The sequence below is a fragment of the Montipora capricornis genome, chromosome 7 (assembly GCF_036669925.1).
Source record: "Montipora capricornis isolate CH-2021 chromosome 7, ASM3666992v2, whole genome shotgun sequence".
Taxonomy (NCBI): Eukaryota; Metazoa; Cnidaria; class Anthozoa; order Scleractinia; family Acroporidae; genus Montipora; species Montipora capricornis.
In genome coordinates, this window is record NC_090889.1 from 48,079,637 (window position 1) to 48,094,337 (window position 14,701).

The 14,701-nt window shown below is 44.9% G+C and overlaps 5 non-coding genes and 1 pseudogene across 5 annotated transcripts; 4 read left to right on the top strand and 2 right to left on the bottom strand.

Annotated features, from left to right (window-relative positions):
* The first annotated feature begins 14 nt into the window (after positions 1–14).
* LOC138058571 (U2 spliceosomal RNA) lies at positions 15–188 on the top strand (annotated as a pseudogene).
* Positions 189–382: 194 nt separating this feature from the next.
* LOC138058399 (U1 spliceosomal RNA) lies at positions 383–546 on the top strand. Its single transcript, XR_011133925.1, has one exon. It is a non-coding gene; the product is annotated as a U1 spliceosomal RNA (small nuclear RNA).
* Positions 547–1,522: 976 nt separating this feature from the next.
* Positions 1,523–1,641, bottom strand: LOC138058507 (5S ribosomal RNA). The gene has a single exon (XR_011134025.1). It is a non-coding gene; the product is annotated as a 5S ribosomal RNA (ribosomal RNA).
* Positions 1,642–7,436: 5,795 nt separating this feature from the next.
* On the top strand, positions 7,437–7,619 carry LOC138058547 (U2 spliceosomal RNA). Its single transcript, XR_011134064.1, has one exon. It is a non-coding gene; the product is annotated as a U2 spliceosomal RNA (small nuclear RNA).
* A 194-nt stretch (positions 7,620–7,813) lies between these two features.
* On the top strand, positions 7,814–7,977 carry LOC138058400 (U1 spliceosomal RNA). Its single transcript, XR_011133926.1, has one exon. It is a non-coding gene; the product is annotated as a U1 spliceosomal RNA (small nuclear RNA).
* Positions 7,978–8,953: 976 nt separating this feature from the next.
* On the bottom strand, positions 8,954–9,072 carry LOC138058518 (5S ribosomal RNA). The gene has a single exon (XR_011134036.1). It is a non-coding gene; the product is annotated as a 5S ribosomal RNA (ribosomal RNA).
* Between the last annotated feature and the right edge of the window lie 5,629 nt (positions 9,073–14,701).

Genomic DNA, 14,701 nt, shown 5'->3' on the forward strand with positions numbered 1-14,701 from the left:
AACCAACCTTCACATTCTCTTCTCTTTTCTAGGTAGCATAGCAGCGAGTGGACAGCACGACACGCTGCTCATCGAGCAGCTCATATATTAAACTGATTTTTGGAACTGGGCCGTGGAAAAGAGGCTTGCCTCGTCCCGGCCACGGGTTGCCTCGGTATAGCACTACCTCCGAGCGTGGCCCACTTCCCTCTGGGGAAGAAATAATCAAGTGAAAGCAGAACAAGTGACCAAGCAACCAACCTTCACATTCTCTTCTCTTTTCTAGGTAGCATAGCAGCGAGTGGACAGCACGACACGACAGGACGAGGAGCACGTGACCCCCATTACCACATGGTATGCGCAGACAAGTTGCGTTTTGCGGTTCCGGAGAGATTGAAAAGGCATACTTACCTGACGCGGGAGGCACTGTGATCAGGGAGGCAGTCCTCTCAAGGTGAGGCTCTTTCATTGCACTTCGATTGGGTTGACCCTTGCGATTACCCCAAATGTGGGTAACTCGAGCGTATAATTTCTGGTAGTGGGGACCTGCGTTCGCGCTAGTCCCCGCACCAAACCCCGGTGGCAAAGTTGGCTAATGGGAAGGTTTGTTGGTAACGTTTCAGGCAGGGCAGGGAAGGAGATGCGGTGGCGGTGTAAAGACTAAGGAAGGTGAGTTGTATTTGTGAAGTCCACTGCTGAAATTGTAGGTGAATGTTCCGTACTTGGTGCACTGCAAAACTGTGATTTTATTTCTTTCATTTTTGGCCGTAGAGAGAGCGAGAGGGCGTGTTTATTTCAGCCGCATCGATTTCCATCGATAGACGAGTGAGACAAGAAAATGCCAGCGGGTCGAGCTCTTATCCTCGTGCATCGTTTCGAAAACGTAAGTGGATGTGTGTTTGTACTGCTCCATCGCGATAGATTTCTTTTGCGTTGTGTTATGTTGCGTTCTGGAGAGCCCGTTTTGCATTGAGTAACTGAGGACCCGCCAGATCAGTTGGCGTTACATTTCTGTGGCCAACACTTTGTGGTTTCTCTATGTTATCAGTTAATTGGATTGTTATCATAAAAAGTAAATCTTTCATGGTCAGGATAGTGTCTTATCGGCCCTTTGAATACGTACTGTCCGTGTTGAGCAGGGAACAGTAAGACTTTGAAGTGCGCTACGTCACGTAAGTCACGTTTTCGCAAGATCAATGTTGTAGTGTTGTAGCCTTCGTTGTATACATATCATCCGGGCTAGGTTAACTTCCATCTAATGCATAACAGTGCATGCATTTTTTACTTGTCGTATCCTGTTCTTTGCTCACACGAAAAGATACGTTTCATGTCATAAACGTTGGATTGATAAGGTCTCGCGCGCACGCGCTCCCTTGGGAATACAAGTTCCACTTTCTCGTGTGAATTAATTTGTTTTTGTCGTATGTCTCATCTTTGACATATCGTTGGCATGTTGTGTTCAAAAAACCTGGTTTGGAATGTTCTTTCATTGAAGGAAACTGAGATTTTTTGAGATAATCAAGTGTACAGAAGGAAAAAGGGAAGCCTACAACACGGGGTATTCCCAGGCGGTCTCCCATCCAAGTACTAACCCCGCCCGACAGGGCTTAACTTCGGTGATCGGACGAGAACCGGTGTTTTCCCTGTGGTATGGTCGTAGACAAGTAATTTGCCGTGAAAATTAACTTTGTTATAAGGGAAAATGAAAACGAGGTCAGAGCAAGCACAATGTGCATTTGTCCTCTTGCCGTCAACGCAAGTGCCATGCAATGCTGGTGCTGCTGCCCACTGTACAAGAGCGATCGTTGTGTGCGCCTCGCTTTCAGGTTGGCTTTGGGCATTCCTTCCTTGGCACGGATTGTAATCGGACCACCATATCTCGTGGCCATGAGACTGGGAGCACCTTGTCCGCCGTGAGCATTTACGGGCATCGCTTCTCGGCCTTTTGGCTAAGTCAATTACGTGTTTGTTTGCGCCTTTTTTTTCACGTGCTAGAGTACTAAGTCCGGAGCGATTTCACGTGGGTTCTTAGAACCCCTTTCAGTGCTCTTACGACGTCATGGGTGACGTCAACCCTTCGAGTGTTAGTGCTGATGCGAGCCCATGTTGTTCTCATTCTGAGAATGTAGTCCGTGAAGAAGTTTCGTTAAGTGGTCCGTCCGTTTTAACTCCCCTTCGGGGGAGTTATGCCTCTGCTGCTCAAAAAAATGTTGTTAACGTTGATTCTGGAGATGTTTTGTTAATCGATCCTGAGAATGAGTTACCTGGACGCCCTTTAACCGTAGTTTTTCAACCTCGTTATTTTGTGCCTGCTACCGATGTTTTTGAAGCCTTACGCGAAGCTGATATTGATCCGACCGGAATTTCATGTGTTCAACGTCTCTCCAATGGTTCTATTTTGTTAACTTTCCGACGACGGGAGCTAAAAGACCAATTCATTCAACGCAATTACCTCAGTATTCATGGCCAACCCCTTGCTTTACAAGAAATCGACCGTCCTTTAACCTACCTGTCCATTTTTGACGCGCCGCACGAGTTACCTGATCTTGCTATTGTTTCTCGGATTTCTAAATATTGTGATGTTGTTTCCCAGCGCCGTGGTCATTTTCGCGAACCAGGATGGGAGGCAGTTCAGAACGGAGTCCGCCACTACCGAGTACGTCTCAAACAGCCCATTCCTAATTTTATCCGCTTTGGTAAAGTTTTGGTGAACTTTCGTTATCCCGGACAACCTCGCACATGCCGTCACTGTCATCAACTTGGTCATTTCGCCAACGCCTGTAACACCTCTATCTGTTTTAACTGCGATCAAACTGGTCACCTGGCTAAAACCTGTCCCGAACCACTCATGTGCTCCATTTGTAAATCTCAAGACCACAAGGCTAAAAATTGTCCTCACTCCTGGCAACGCGAAACTTCACCAAACGCTTCACCTGCACGAGTCACCGACGAACCAAATTCACAACCTGCTGATAACCTCACCGCATCACCATCTGATTCTGATCCAGTTACACCATCATCTACCGATCCTGTTACACCATTATCCTCCGATTCCCCACCTTCGACCTTGCCTTCTGATCCTGTACCTATGATTTCTCAGCCAACCATCGATGACCCTGAAGATCTGCCACAACTCACCGAACCACCAAATTCTGATCTGGATCTCTCCTCGGATAGTGAAAACGACGCTGAGGAAACAACCACACCGATGCTTTTTGATGACACTCCTGATGCTTCAACTCCCACAGCACCTAATGGCCGTAAACCTGCTAAAATTTCTGTTCCGGACCTGCCGACACGCAAACCGACGCAACCGACTTTGTTTTCTGGAAAAGCCACGGAAAAAAAACGACATTCCAGCTCATCTGAACAATCTACTAGCCCACCTCGTTCACAATCTGGTTCACGGACAAATAAGCACAAAAAACGCAAGTAACCTGTTTATTTTACCTTTGTTTAATGTACACTAATGGCTCTACCGATCAAATATTTTTTCCTTTTCCCTTTTATTGTCACCTTCAGGGTTAATTTTCTTACGTTAAATGTTCGCGGGTTTGGTAATGACACCAAACAACGCACTATCCTTGATTTTGCTCGGAATTCTCGTGCAGATTTTATTTTTTTACAAGAAACCTTAGTTGCGGATCCTGGTATTATTGATAGTCTCCGCTCTAAATGGGCGGGACAGAGTTTTTGGTCTCCCGCTAACGGGAAACAGGGCGGTACTGCCCTTTTAGTTTCTGAAAATTCTCGCTTTACAGTTTCTCGGTGGCAAAGGGATTTTATGGGCAGAGTTGTTAGTGTACTTGCATCTTTAGACGACTTACGGCTTAATTTAATTAATATATATGCGCCCACCAATCCTGCTGAACGGAAAGGCTTTTTTGATACGCTTACGGATTATTTTTTTCCAACTCCTTTGCGAATTGTTGCCGGGGATTTTAATGGATATGAATCTGCCCGCGATAAATTTGGTGGTAATTTTAACCCATCCCCAGAACTACAAGAATTTCGTGCTACCCATAATTTAGTTGACATCTGGCGTATTTCTCATCGGGGCCAGACTCAGTGTACTTGGTTTAATTCCGATAAATCTATCGGCTCTCGTCTTGACAAATTTTTCGTTGCCTCTGAATTTTCTCCACATTCTGCGAGTGAAATTTCTCCTTGTGTTTTCTCAGATCATGACGGCGTCTCGCTGTCTGTTGATCTTGATAACGTGCCAACTCATGGCCCTGGTATTTGGAGACTCAATTTAGACCTTTTGAAGGATGAAGAATTTTGTAACCTGATAACACAATTAATTCAGAAGCTTTTGTTGTATCAACATGCTTTTCCGTCTCTGCATGAGTGGTGGGATTTCCTTAAAACCGAAATTAAGACCACAGCAATTTTTTTCAGTCGCGACAAACAACGTAGATTAAATCACGCTAAGATTCGTGCACTTAATAGGCTTACTGACGCTAAACAGGCTTTAGTCAACGGAGATACATCAGTCAAGGATCTCATTGTCGTTTTAGAAAATGAATTACGAGCTATTAATGAAGGTCACCAGAAATCCTACCAAATTCGAAGTCGTGCCCAATGGCTAGAGGAAGGCGAAAAGCCTTCGCGTTTTTTCTTGAAACTCCAGTCTACACGTGCTAAGAAAAACACCGTGTCTGCTATTTTTAACCAGTCTGGCCATGAGGTCACGTCCCAGCCAGAACTTGAACGAGCACATTTTGACTTTTACCAAAATTTATACTCGAATTCGAATACTGATTTAACAGCTCAGAATGCCCTTCTCGATAGCTTACATGTTTCTCTCGATGACTCGCAACGGTCTCTCTGTGAAGGACTACTCACTCTGGATGAAATTTCGAAAGCCATGCGTGCCATGGCCAAAAATAAAACCCCAGGATCAGACGGCCTCCCGCAAGAATTTTACGTTCAATTTTGGGATTTACTTGGCCCTATCTTGGTTGACCTTTTCAATTTTAGTCTGGATCAGGGCTCCTTTAGTTCTTCCATGCAATCGAGTGTAACTCGTTTAATCTTTAAAAAGGATGACCCTCGGGATCTTAAGAATTGGCGCCCCATTTCGTTACTCAATGTTGATTACAAAATTTGCTCTAAAGCTCTGAGCCATCGGCTTTCAAAGGTTTTACCATCGCTTATCTCGGAAGATCAAACCTGTTCTGTTCCTGGGCGTTGCATTTTTGACAACTTAAAATTAATCCGTGATACTTTGGACTATGTGAATCTTACTAACGAGACTGGCATTCTACTTAACTTGGATCAAGAGAAGGCCTTTGATAGAATTGACCGTCGATTTCTTATGAATTGTTTACGTCGCTTCGGCTTTGGTAGCGATTTTCAACGCTGGATTTCCACCCTGTATACTAACGCGTCTATGAAAATTATCGTCAATGGATTCTTGACTGATCCTATTCCGCTAGAAAGGGGAGTGCGACAGGGTGATTCTCTGTCCCCCCTTTATACATTTTGTGTGCTGAGGTACTCGCTACGAACATTCGTTCTGACCCCACTATTCAGGGTTTTTTACTTCCCGGCGCATCGGGCCGCCGCTTCAAAATTAGTCAATATGCGGACGATTCAACTTGTTTTGTTAAGGACCCCTTTTCTTTGAATCGCTTGTTTCTCTTGATTAACAAATTTGAAGTAGGTACAGGCGCGAAACTGAATGTTTCTAAAACCGAGGCCATGTGGCTTGGAGCCTGGCGCTCGTGTTCTGACACTCCCTTTGGACTCCAATGGGTCCCTAAAATGAAGATTTTGGGTGTTTGGTTTAGCAATGGTACAACTTGTGTAGATCCTGAGAATTGGCTCCCTCGTTTAACCAAACTTGAAAATAATTTAAACTTGTGGAAAACTCGGTCCCTCTCCCTAGTAGGGAAAGTCTTAGTCATTAACCTGCTCGGCGCTAGTAAATTTTGGTATTTGTCCACTGTTCTCCCCCTCCCTGCATGGGTTGCTCACCGCTTTCAGAAGTTAGTTTTCCCCTTTTTGTGGGGCTCCAAGATCGAAACTATCAGCCGTAACACGTTGTATACCCCCGTTGACCAAGGAGGTCTAGGCCTCATTGATGTGATCACCAAAAGCAAGGCGCTCAAGATAGCGTCCATAGTTGGTACCATTTCTAAGCCACTCTCTAAGTGCTTTTTTCTTTTCAAGTATTTTGTAGGCTCTCAAGTAGCTCGACTCCAAGCCGCCTGGTCCTTTTTGAGAGATAATCTTACTCCTAGTGCCCTGCAACCGTCTTTATTTTATTCAACCTTTATGGATTCTATTCAGTCGTTAGTTAAGAGAGTAACTTCCTTTACCTTTAGTTCTAAGGCTTGTTATCAAGAAATACTTAAGGAAACAGTGTCCCCTGCCGTTCTTTCCCATAGCTGGTCCCCGGTGGTTGGGCGGGCTTTTGTCTGTCTCACCACTGGGCGAAAATTCGTGATTCTCGGACTGAAAATTTTAAGAATGATGTGGCTTGGTTTATCACCCATAGAGGTATCAAAGTACGAGACTCTCTCCATACGTGGGGATACATTAATTCTGCTTCCTGCGCGACGTGTACACTACGTGAAACTATCGAACACTGTTTCCTTACTTGCCAACGGGTTCGGAGAGTGTGGTCACATTTTGGCCCCACTCTCTCCGCCCTATTACACCAACCCTTTACCGTTACACCCCAGAAGATTTTTTTCTACATGTGGCCCTCCTTATCGGCAAAGGAAGATACTATTACGCGGTATTTAATCAAGTCTATCCTTTACGGGCTCTGGACCTTCCGTAATAAAGCTACGTTTCACAATGGCACCGAATCCTCCCGGGCCATTGTCCGCTATATCTGGAATGACATCACAACGCGCTTACATGTTGATTTTTTCCGTTTGTCCCTCCCGACATTTGAAAAGTTGTGGTGCCATCCCAGTCTCTGTGCTGTAAACCAACGACGACTGATTATCCACCTCCCCCCTTAGGGTCGTTGATAAGGCCCTAAGGCCCCCCCCCCCACTGAAGAGATGTTGAATCAATATTGACTTTCCCGCGCCACGCTTTTTTTTGTCAAACGCACCGTCCTCCTAGTAGACATAAGATAACGAGTAATCAGTATAGCGTGCGCAAGACCGGCATGACTCAAATTCTTGTATCTTGAGACTCTGCGCAATGTAGTGTTTTTTTTGGGACGTTTGATGAGCCCACTTAAATTTTAGTTACCAGTTCTCTTAGTACCTATCAGGATAACGAGTAGTGTAGTTATACGTGCATAAGATCAGCATGACTCAACCCTTGTAACTAGATTGGAACTGTGTAGCGCCTTTTTAGTTTCTTTTTGACGTTAAGTGTTTAGTCACCAGTTCCCCTCGTAATTATAAAGATAACGGGTATAGTAGTAATACGTGCATACGATCAGCATGACTCAATTCCTGTAACTAGGTTTGAACTGTGTGTGAATAAAAAGTTTTAAGACAAAAAAAAAAAAAAATCTGTTCTTATCAGCTTAATATCTGATACGCTGCTCATCGAGCAGCTCATATATTAAACTGATTTTTGGAACTGGGCCGTGGAAAAGAGGCTTGCCTCGTCCCGGCCACGGGTTGCCTCGGTATAGCACTACCTCCGAGCGTGGCCCACTTCCCTCTGGGGAAGAAATAATCAAGTGAAAGCAGAAAAAGTGACCAAGCAACCAACCTTCACATTCTCTTCTCTTTTCTAGGTAGCATAGCAGCGAGTGGACAGCACGACACGACAGGACGAGGAGCACGTGACCTCCATTACCACATGGTATGCGCAGACAAGTTGCGTTTTGCGGTCCCGGAGAGGCTGAAAAGGCATACTTACCTGACGCGGGAGGCACTGTGATCAGGGAGGCAGTCCTCTCAAGGTGAGGCTCTTTCATTGCACTTCGATTGGGTTGACCCTTGCGATTACCCCAAATGTGGGTAACTCGAGCGTATAATTTCTGGTAGTGGGGACCTGCGTTCGCGCTAGTCCCCGCACCAAACCCCGGTGGCAAAGTTGGCTAATGGGAAGGTTTGTTGGTAACGTTTCAGGCAGGGCAGGGAAGGAGATGCGGTGGCGGTGTAAGGACTAAGGAAGGTGAGTTGTATTTGTGAAGTCCACTGCTGAAATTGTAGGTGAATGTTCCGTACTTGGTGCACTGAAAAACTGTGATTTCATTTCTCTCATTCTTGGCCGTACAGAGAGGGAGACGACGTGTTTATTTCAGCCGCATCGATTTCCATCGATAGACGAGTGAGACAAGAAAATGCCAGCGGGTCGAGCTCTTATCCTCGTGCATCGTTTCGAAAACGTAAGTGGATGTGTGTTTGTACTGCTCCATCGCGATAGATTTCTTTTGCGTTGTGTTATGTTGCGTTCTGGAGAGCCCGTTTTGCATTGAGTAACTGAGGACCCGCCAGATCAGTTGGCGTTACATTTCTGTGGCCAACACTTTGTGGTTTCTCTATGTTATCAGTTAATTGGATTGTTATCATAAAAAGTAAATCTTTCATGGTCAGGATAGTGTCTTATCGGCCCTTTGAATACGTACTGTCCGTGTTGAGCAGGGAACAGTAAGACTTTGAAGTGCGCTACGTCACGTAAGTCACGTTTTCGCAAGATCAATGTTGTAGTGTTGTAGCCTTCGTTGTATACATATCATCCGGGCTAGGTTAACTTCCATCTAATGCATAACAGTGCATGCATTTTTTACTTGTCGTATCCTGTTCTTTGCTCACACGAAAAGATACGTTTCATGTCATAAACGTTGGATTGATAAGGTCTCGCGCGCACGCGCTCCCTTGGGAATACAAGTTCCACTTTCTCGTGTGAATTAATTTGTTTTTGTCGTATGTCTCATCTTTGACATATCGTTGGCATGTTGTGTTCAAAAAACCTGGTTTGGAATGTTCTTTCATTGAAGGAAACTGAGATTTTTTGAGATAATCAAGTGTACAGAAGGAAAAAGGGAAGCCTACAACACGGGGTATTCCCAGGCGGTCTCCCATCCAAGTACTAACCCCGCCCGACAGGGCTTAACTTCGGTGATCGGACGAGAACCGGTGTTTTCCCTGTGGTATGGTCGTAGACAAGTAATTTGCCGTGAAAATTAACTTTGTTATAAGGGAAAATGAAAACGAGGTCAGAGCAAGCACAATGTGCATTTGTCCTCTTGCCGTCAACGCAAGTGCCATGCAATGCTGGTGCTGCTGCCCACTGTACAAGAGCGATCGTTGTGTGCGCCTCGCTTTCAGGTTGGCTTTGGGCATTCCTTCCTTGGCACGGATTGTAATCGGACCACCATATCTCGTGGCCATGAGACTGGGAGCACCTTGTCCGCCGTGAGCATTTACGGGCATCGCTTCTCGGCCTTTTGGCTAAGTCAATTACGTGTTTGTTTGCGCCTTTTTTTTCACGTGCTAGAGTACTAAGTCCGGAGCGATTTCACGTGGGTTCTTAGAACCCCTTTCAGTGCTCTTACGACGTCATGGGTGACGTCAACCCTTCGAGTGTTAGTGCTGATGCGAGCCCATGTTGTTCTCATTCTGAGAATGTAGTCCGTGAAGAAGTTTCGTTAAGTGGTCCGTCCGTTTTAACTCCCCTTCGGGGGAGTTATGCCTCTGCTGCTCAAAAAATGTTGTTAACGTTGATTCTGGAGATGTTTTGTTAATCGATCCTGAGAATGAGTTACCTGGACGCCCTTTAACCGTAGTTTTTCAACCTCGTTATTTTGTGCCTGCTACCGATGTTTTTGAAGCCTTACGCGAAGCTGATATTGATCCGACCGGAATTTCATGTGTTCAACGTCTCTCCAATGGTTCTATTTTGTTAACTTTCCGACGACGGGAGCTAAAAGACCAATTCATTCAACGCAATTACCTCAGTATTCATGGCCAACCCCTTGCTTTACAAGAAATCGACCGTCCTTTAACCTACCTGTCCATTTTTGACGCGCCGCACGAGTTACCTGATCTTGCTATTGTTTCTCGGATTTCTAAATATTGTGATGTTGTTTCCCAGCGCCGTGGTCATTTTCGCGAACCAGGATGGGAGGCAGTTCAGAACGGAGTCCGCCACTACCGAGTACGTCTCAAACAGCCCATTCCTAATTTTATCCGCTTTGGTAAAGTTTTGGTGAACTTTCGTTATCCCGGACAACCTCGCACATGCCGTCACTGTCATCAACTTGGTCATTTCGCCAACGCCTGTAACACCTCTATCTGTTTTAACTGCGATCAAACTGGTCACCTGGCTAAAACCTGTCCCGAACCACTCATGTGCTCCATTTGTAAATCTCAAGACCACAAGGCTAAAAATTGTCCTCACTCCTGGCAACGCGAAACTTCACCAAACGCTTCACCTGCACGAGTCACCGACGAACCAAATTCACAACCTGCTGATAACCTCACCGCATCACCATCTGATTCTGATCCAGTTACACCATCATCTACCGATCCTGTTACACCATTATCCTCCGATTCCCCACCTTCGACCTTGCCTTCTGATCCTGTACCTATGATTTCTCAGCCAACCATCGATGACCCTGAAGATCTGCCACAACTCACCGAACCACCAAATTCTGATCTGGATCTCTCCTCGGATAGTGAAAACGACGCTGAGGAAACAACCACACCGATGCTTTTTGATGACACTCCTGATGCTTCAACTCCCACAGCACCTAATGGCCGTAAACCTGCTAAAATTTCTGTTCCGGACCTGCCGACACGCAAACCGACGCAACCGACTTTGTTTTCTGGAAAAGCCACGGAAAAAAAACGACATTCCAGCTCATCTGAACAATCTACTAGCCCACCTCGTTCACAATCTGGTTCACGGACAAATAAGCACAAAAAACGCAAGTAACCTGTTTATTTTACCTTTGTTTAATGTACACTAATGGCTCTACCGATCAAATATTTTTTCCTTTTACCTTTTATTGTCACCTTCAGGTTAATTTTCTTACGTTAAATGTTCGCGGGTTTGGTAATGACACCAAACAACGCACTATCCTTGATTTTGCTCGGAATTCTCGTGCAGATTTTATTTTTTTACAAGAAACCTTAGTTGCGGATCCTGGTATTATTGATAGTCTCCGCTCTAAATGGGCGGGACAGAGTTTTTGGTCTCCCGCTAACGGGAAACAGGGCGGTACTGCCCTTTTAGTTTCTGAAAATTCTCGCTTTACAGTTTCTCGGTGGCAAAGGGATTTTATGGGCAGAGTTGTTAGTGTACTTGCATCTTTAGACGACTTACGGCTTAATTTAATTAATATATATGCGCCCACCAATCCTGCTGAACGGAAAGGCTTTTTTGATACGCTTACGGATTATTTTTTTCCAACTCCTTTGCGAATTGTTGCCGGGGATTTTAATGGATATGAATCTGCCCGCGATAAATTTGGTGGTAATTTTAACCCATCCCCAGAACTACAAGAATTTCGTGCTACCCATAATTTAGTTGACATCTGGCGTATTTCTCATCGGGGCCAGACTCAGTGTACTTGGTTTAATTCCGATAAATCTATCGGCTCTCGTCTTGACAAATTTTTCGTTGCCTCTGAATTTTCTCCACATTCTGCGAGTGAAATTTCTCCTTGTGTTTTCTCAGATCATGACGGCGTCTCGCTGTCTGTTGATCTTGATAACGTGCCAACTCATGGCCCTGGTATTTGGAGACTCAATTTAGACCTTTTGAAGGATGAAGAATTTTGTAACCTGATAACACAATTAATTCAGAAGCTTTTGTTGTATCAACATGCTTTTCCGTCTCTGCATGAGTGGTGGGATTTCCTTAAAACCGAAATTAAGACCACAGCAATTTTTTTCAGTCGCGACAAACAACGTAGATTAAATCACGCTAAGATTCGTGCACTTAATAGGCTTACTGACGCTAAACAGGCTTTAGTCAACGGAGATACATCAGTCAAGGATCTCATTGTCGTTTTAGAAAATGAATTACGAGCTATTAATGAAGGTCACCAGAAATCCTACCAAATTCGAAGTCGTGCCCAATGGCTAGAGGAAGGCGAAAAGCCTTCGCGTTTTTTCTTGAAACTCCAGTCTACACGTGCTAAGAAAAACACCGTGTCTGCTATTTTTAACCAGTCTGGCCATGAGGTCACGTCCCAGCCAGAACTTGAACGAGCACATTTTGACTTTTACCAAAATTTATACTCGAATTCGAATACTGATTTAACAGCTCAGAATGCCCTTCTCGATAGCTTACATGTTTCTCTCGATGACTCGCAACGGTCTCTCTGTGAAGGACTACTCACTCTGGATGAAATTTCGAAAGCCATGCGTGCCATGGCCAAAAATAAAACCCCAGGATCAGACGGCCTCCCGCAAGAATTTTACGTTCAATTTTGGGATTTACTTGGCCCTATCTTGGTTGACCTTTTCAATTTTAGTCTGGATCAGGGCTCCTTTAGTTCTTCCATGCAATCGAGTGTAACTCGTTTAATCTTTAAAAAGGATGACCCTCGGGATCTTAAGAATTGGCGCCCCATTTCGTTACTCAATGTTGATTACAAAATTTGCTCTAAAGCTCTGAGCCATCGGCTTTCAAAGGTTTTACCATCGCTTATCTCGGAAGATCAAACCTGTTCTGTTCCTGGGCGTTGCATTTTTGACAACTTAAAATTAATCCGTGATACTTTGGACTATGTGAATCTTACTAACGAGACTGGCATTCTACTTAACTTGGATCAAGAGAAGGCCTTTGATAGAATTGACCGTCGATTTCTTATGAATTGTTTACGTCGCTTCGGCTTTGGTAGCGATTTTCAACGCTGGATTTCCACCCTGTATACTAACGCGTCTATGAAAATTATCGTCAATGGATTCTTGACTGATCCTATTCCGCTAGAAAGGGGAGTGCGACAGGGTGATTCTCTGTCCCCCCTTTTATACATTTTGTGTGCTGAGGTACTCGCTACGAACATTCGTTCTGACCCCACTATTCAGGGTTTTTTACTTCCCGGCGCATCGGGCCGCCGCTTCAAAATTAGTCAATATGCGGACGATTCAACTTGTTTTGTTAAGGACCCCTTTTCTTTGAATCGCTTGTTTCTCTTGATTAACAAATTTGAAGTAGGTACAGGCGCGAAACTGAATGTTTCTAAAACCGAGGCCATGTGGCTTGGAGCCTGGCGCTCGTGTTCTGACACTCCCTTTGGACTCCAATGGGTCCCTAAAATGAAGATTTTGGGTGTTTGGTTTAGCAATGGTACAACTTGTGTAGATCCTGAGAATTGGCTCCCTCGTTTAACCAAACTTGAAAATAATTTAAACTTGTGGAAAACTCGGTCCCTCTCCCTAGTAGGGAAAGTCTTAGTCATTAACCTGCTCGGCGCTAGTAAATTTTGGTATTTGTCCACTGTTCTCCCCCTCCCTGCATGGGTTGCTCACCGCTTTCAGAAGTTAGTTTTCCCCTTTTTGTGGGGCTCCAAGATCGAAACTATCAGCCGTAACACGTTGTATACCCCCGTTGACCAAGGAGGTCTAGGCCTCATTGATGTGATCACCAAAAGCAAGGCGCTCAAGATAGCGTCCATAGTTGGTACCATTTCTAAGCCACTCTCTAAGTGCTTTTTTCTTTTCAAGTATTTTGTAGGCTCTCAAGTAGCTCGACTCCAAGCCGCCTGGTCCTTTTTGAGAGATAATCTTACTCCTAGTGCCCTGCAACCGTCTTTATTTTATTCAACCTTTATGGATTCTATTCAGTCGTTAGTTAAGAGAGTAACTTCCTTTACCTTTAGTTCTAAGGCTTGTTATCAAGAAATACTTAAGGAAACAGTGTCCCCTGCCGTTCTTTCCCATAGCTGGTCCCCGGTGGTTGGGCGGGGCTTTTGTCTGTCTCACCACTGGGCGAAAATTCGTGATTCTCGGACTGAAAATTTTAAGAATGATGTGGCTTGGTTTATCACCCATAGAGGTATCAAAGTACGAGACTCTCTCCATACGTGGGGATACATTAATTCTGCTTCCTGCGCGACGTGTACACTACGTGAAACTATCGAACACTGTTTCCTTACTTGCCAACGGGTTCGGAGAGTGTGGTCACATTTTGGCCCCACTCTCTCCGCCCTATTACACCAACCCTTTACCGTTACACCCCAGAAGATTTTTTTCTACATGTGGCCCTCCTTATCGGCAAAGGAAGATACTATTACGCGGTATTTAATCAAGTCTATCCTTTACGGGCTCTGGACCTTCCGTAATAAAGCTACGTTTCACAATGGCACCGAATCCTCCCGGGCCATTGTCCGCTATATCTGGAATGACATCACAACGCGCTTACATGTTGATTTTTTCCGTTTGTCCCTCCCGACATTTGAAAAGTTGTGGTGCCATCCCAGTCTCTGTGCTGTAAACCAACGACGACTGATTATCCACCTCCCCCTTAGGGTCGTTGATAAGGCCCTAAGGCCCCCCCCCCCACTGAAGAGATGTTGAATCAATATTGACTTTCCCGCGCCACGCTTTTTTTTGTCAAACGCACCGTCCTCCTAGTAGACATAAGATAACGAGTAATCAGTATAGCGTGCGCAAGACCGGCATGACTCAAATTCTTGTATCTTGAGACTCTGCGCAATGTAGTGTTTTTTTGGGACGTTTGATGAGCCCACTTAAATTTTAGTTACCAGTTCTCTTAGTACCTATCAGGATAACGAGTAGTGTAGTTATACGTGCATAAGATCAGCATGACTCAACCCTTG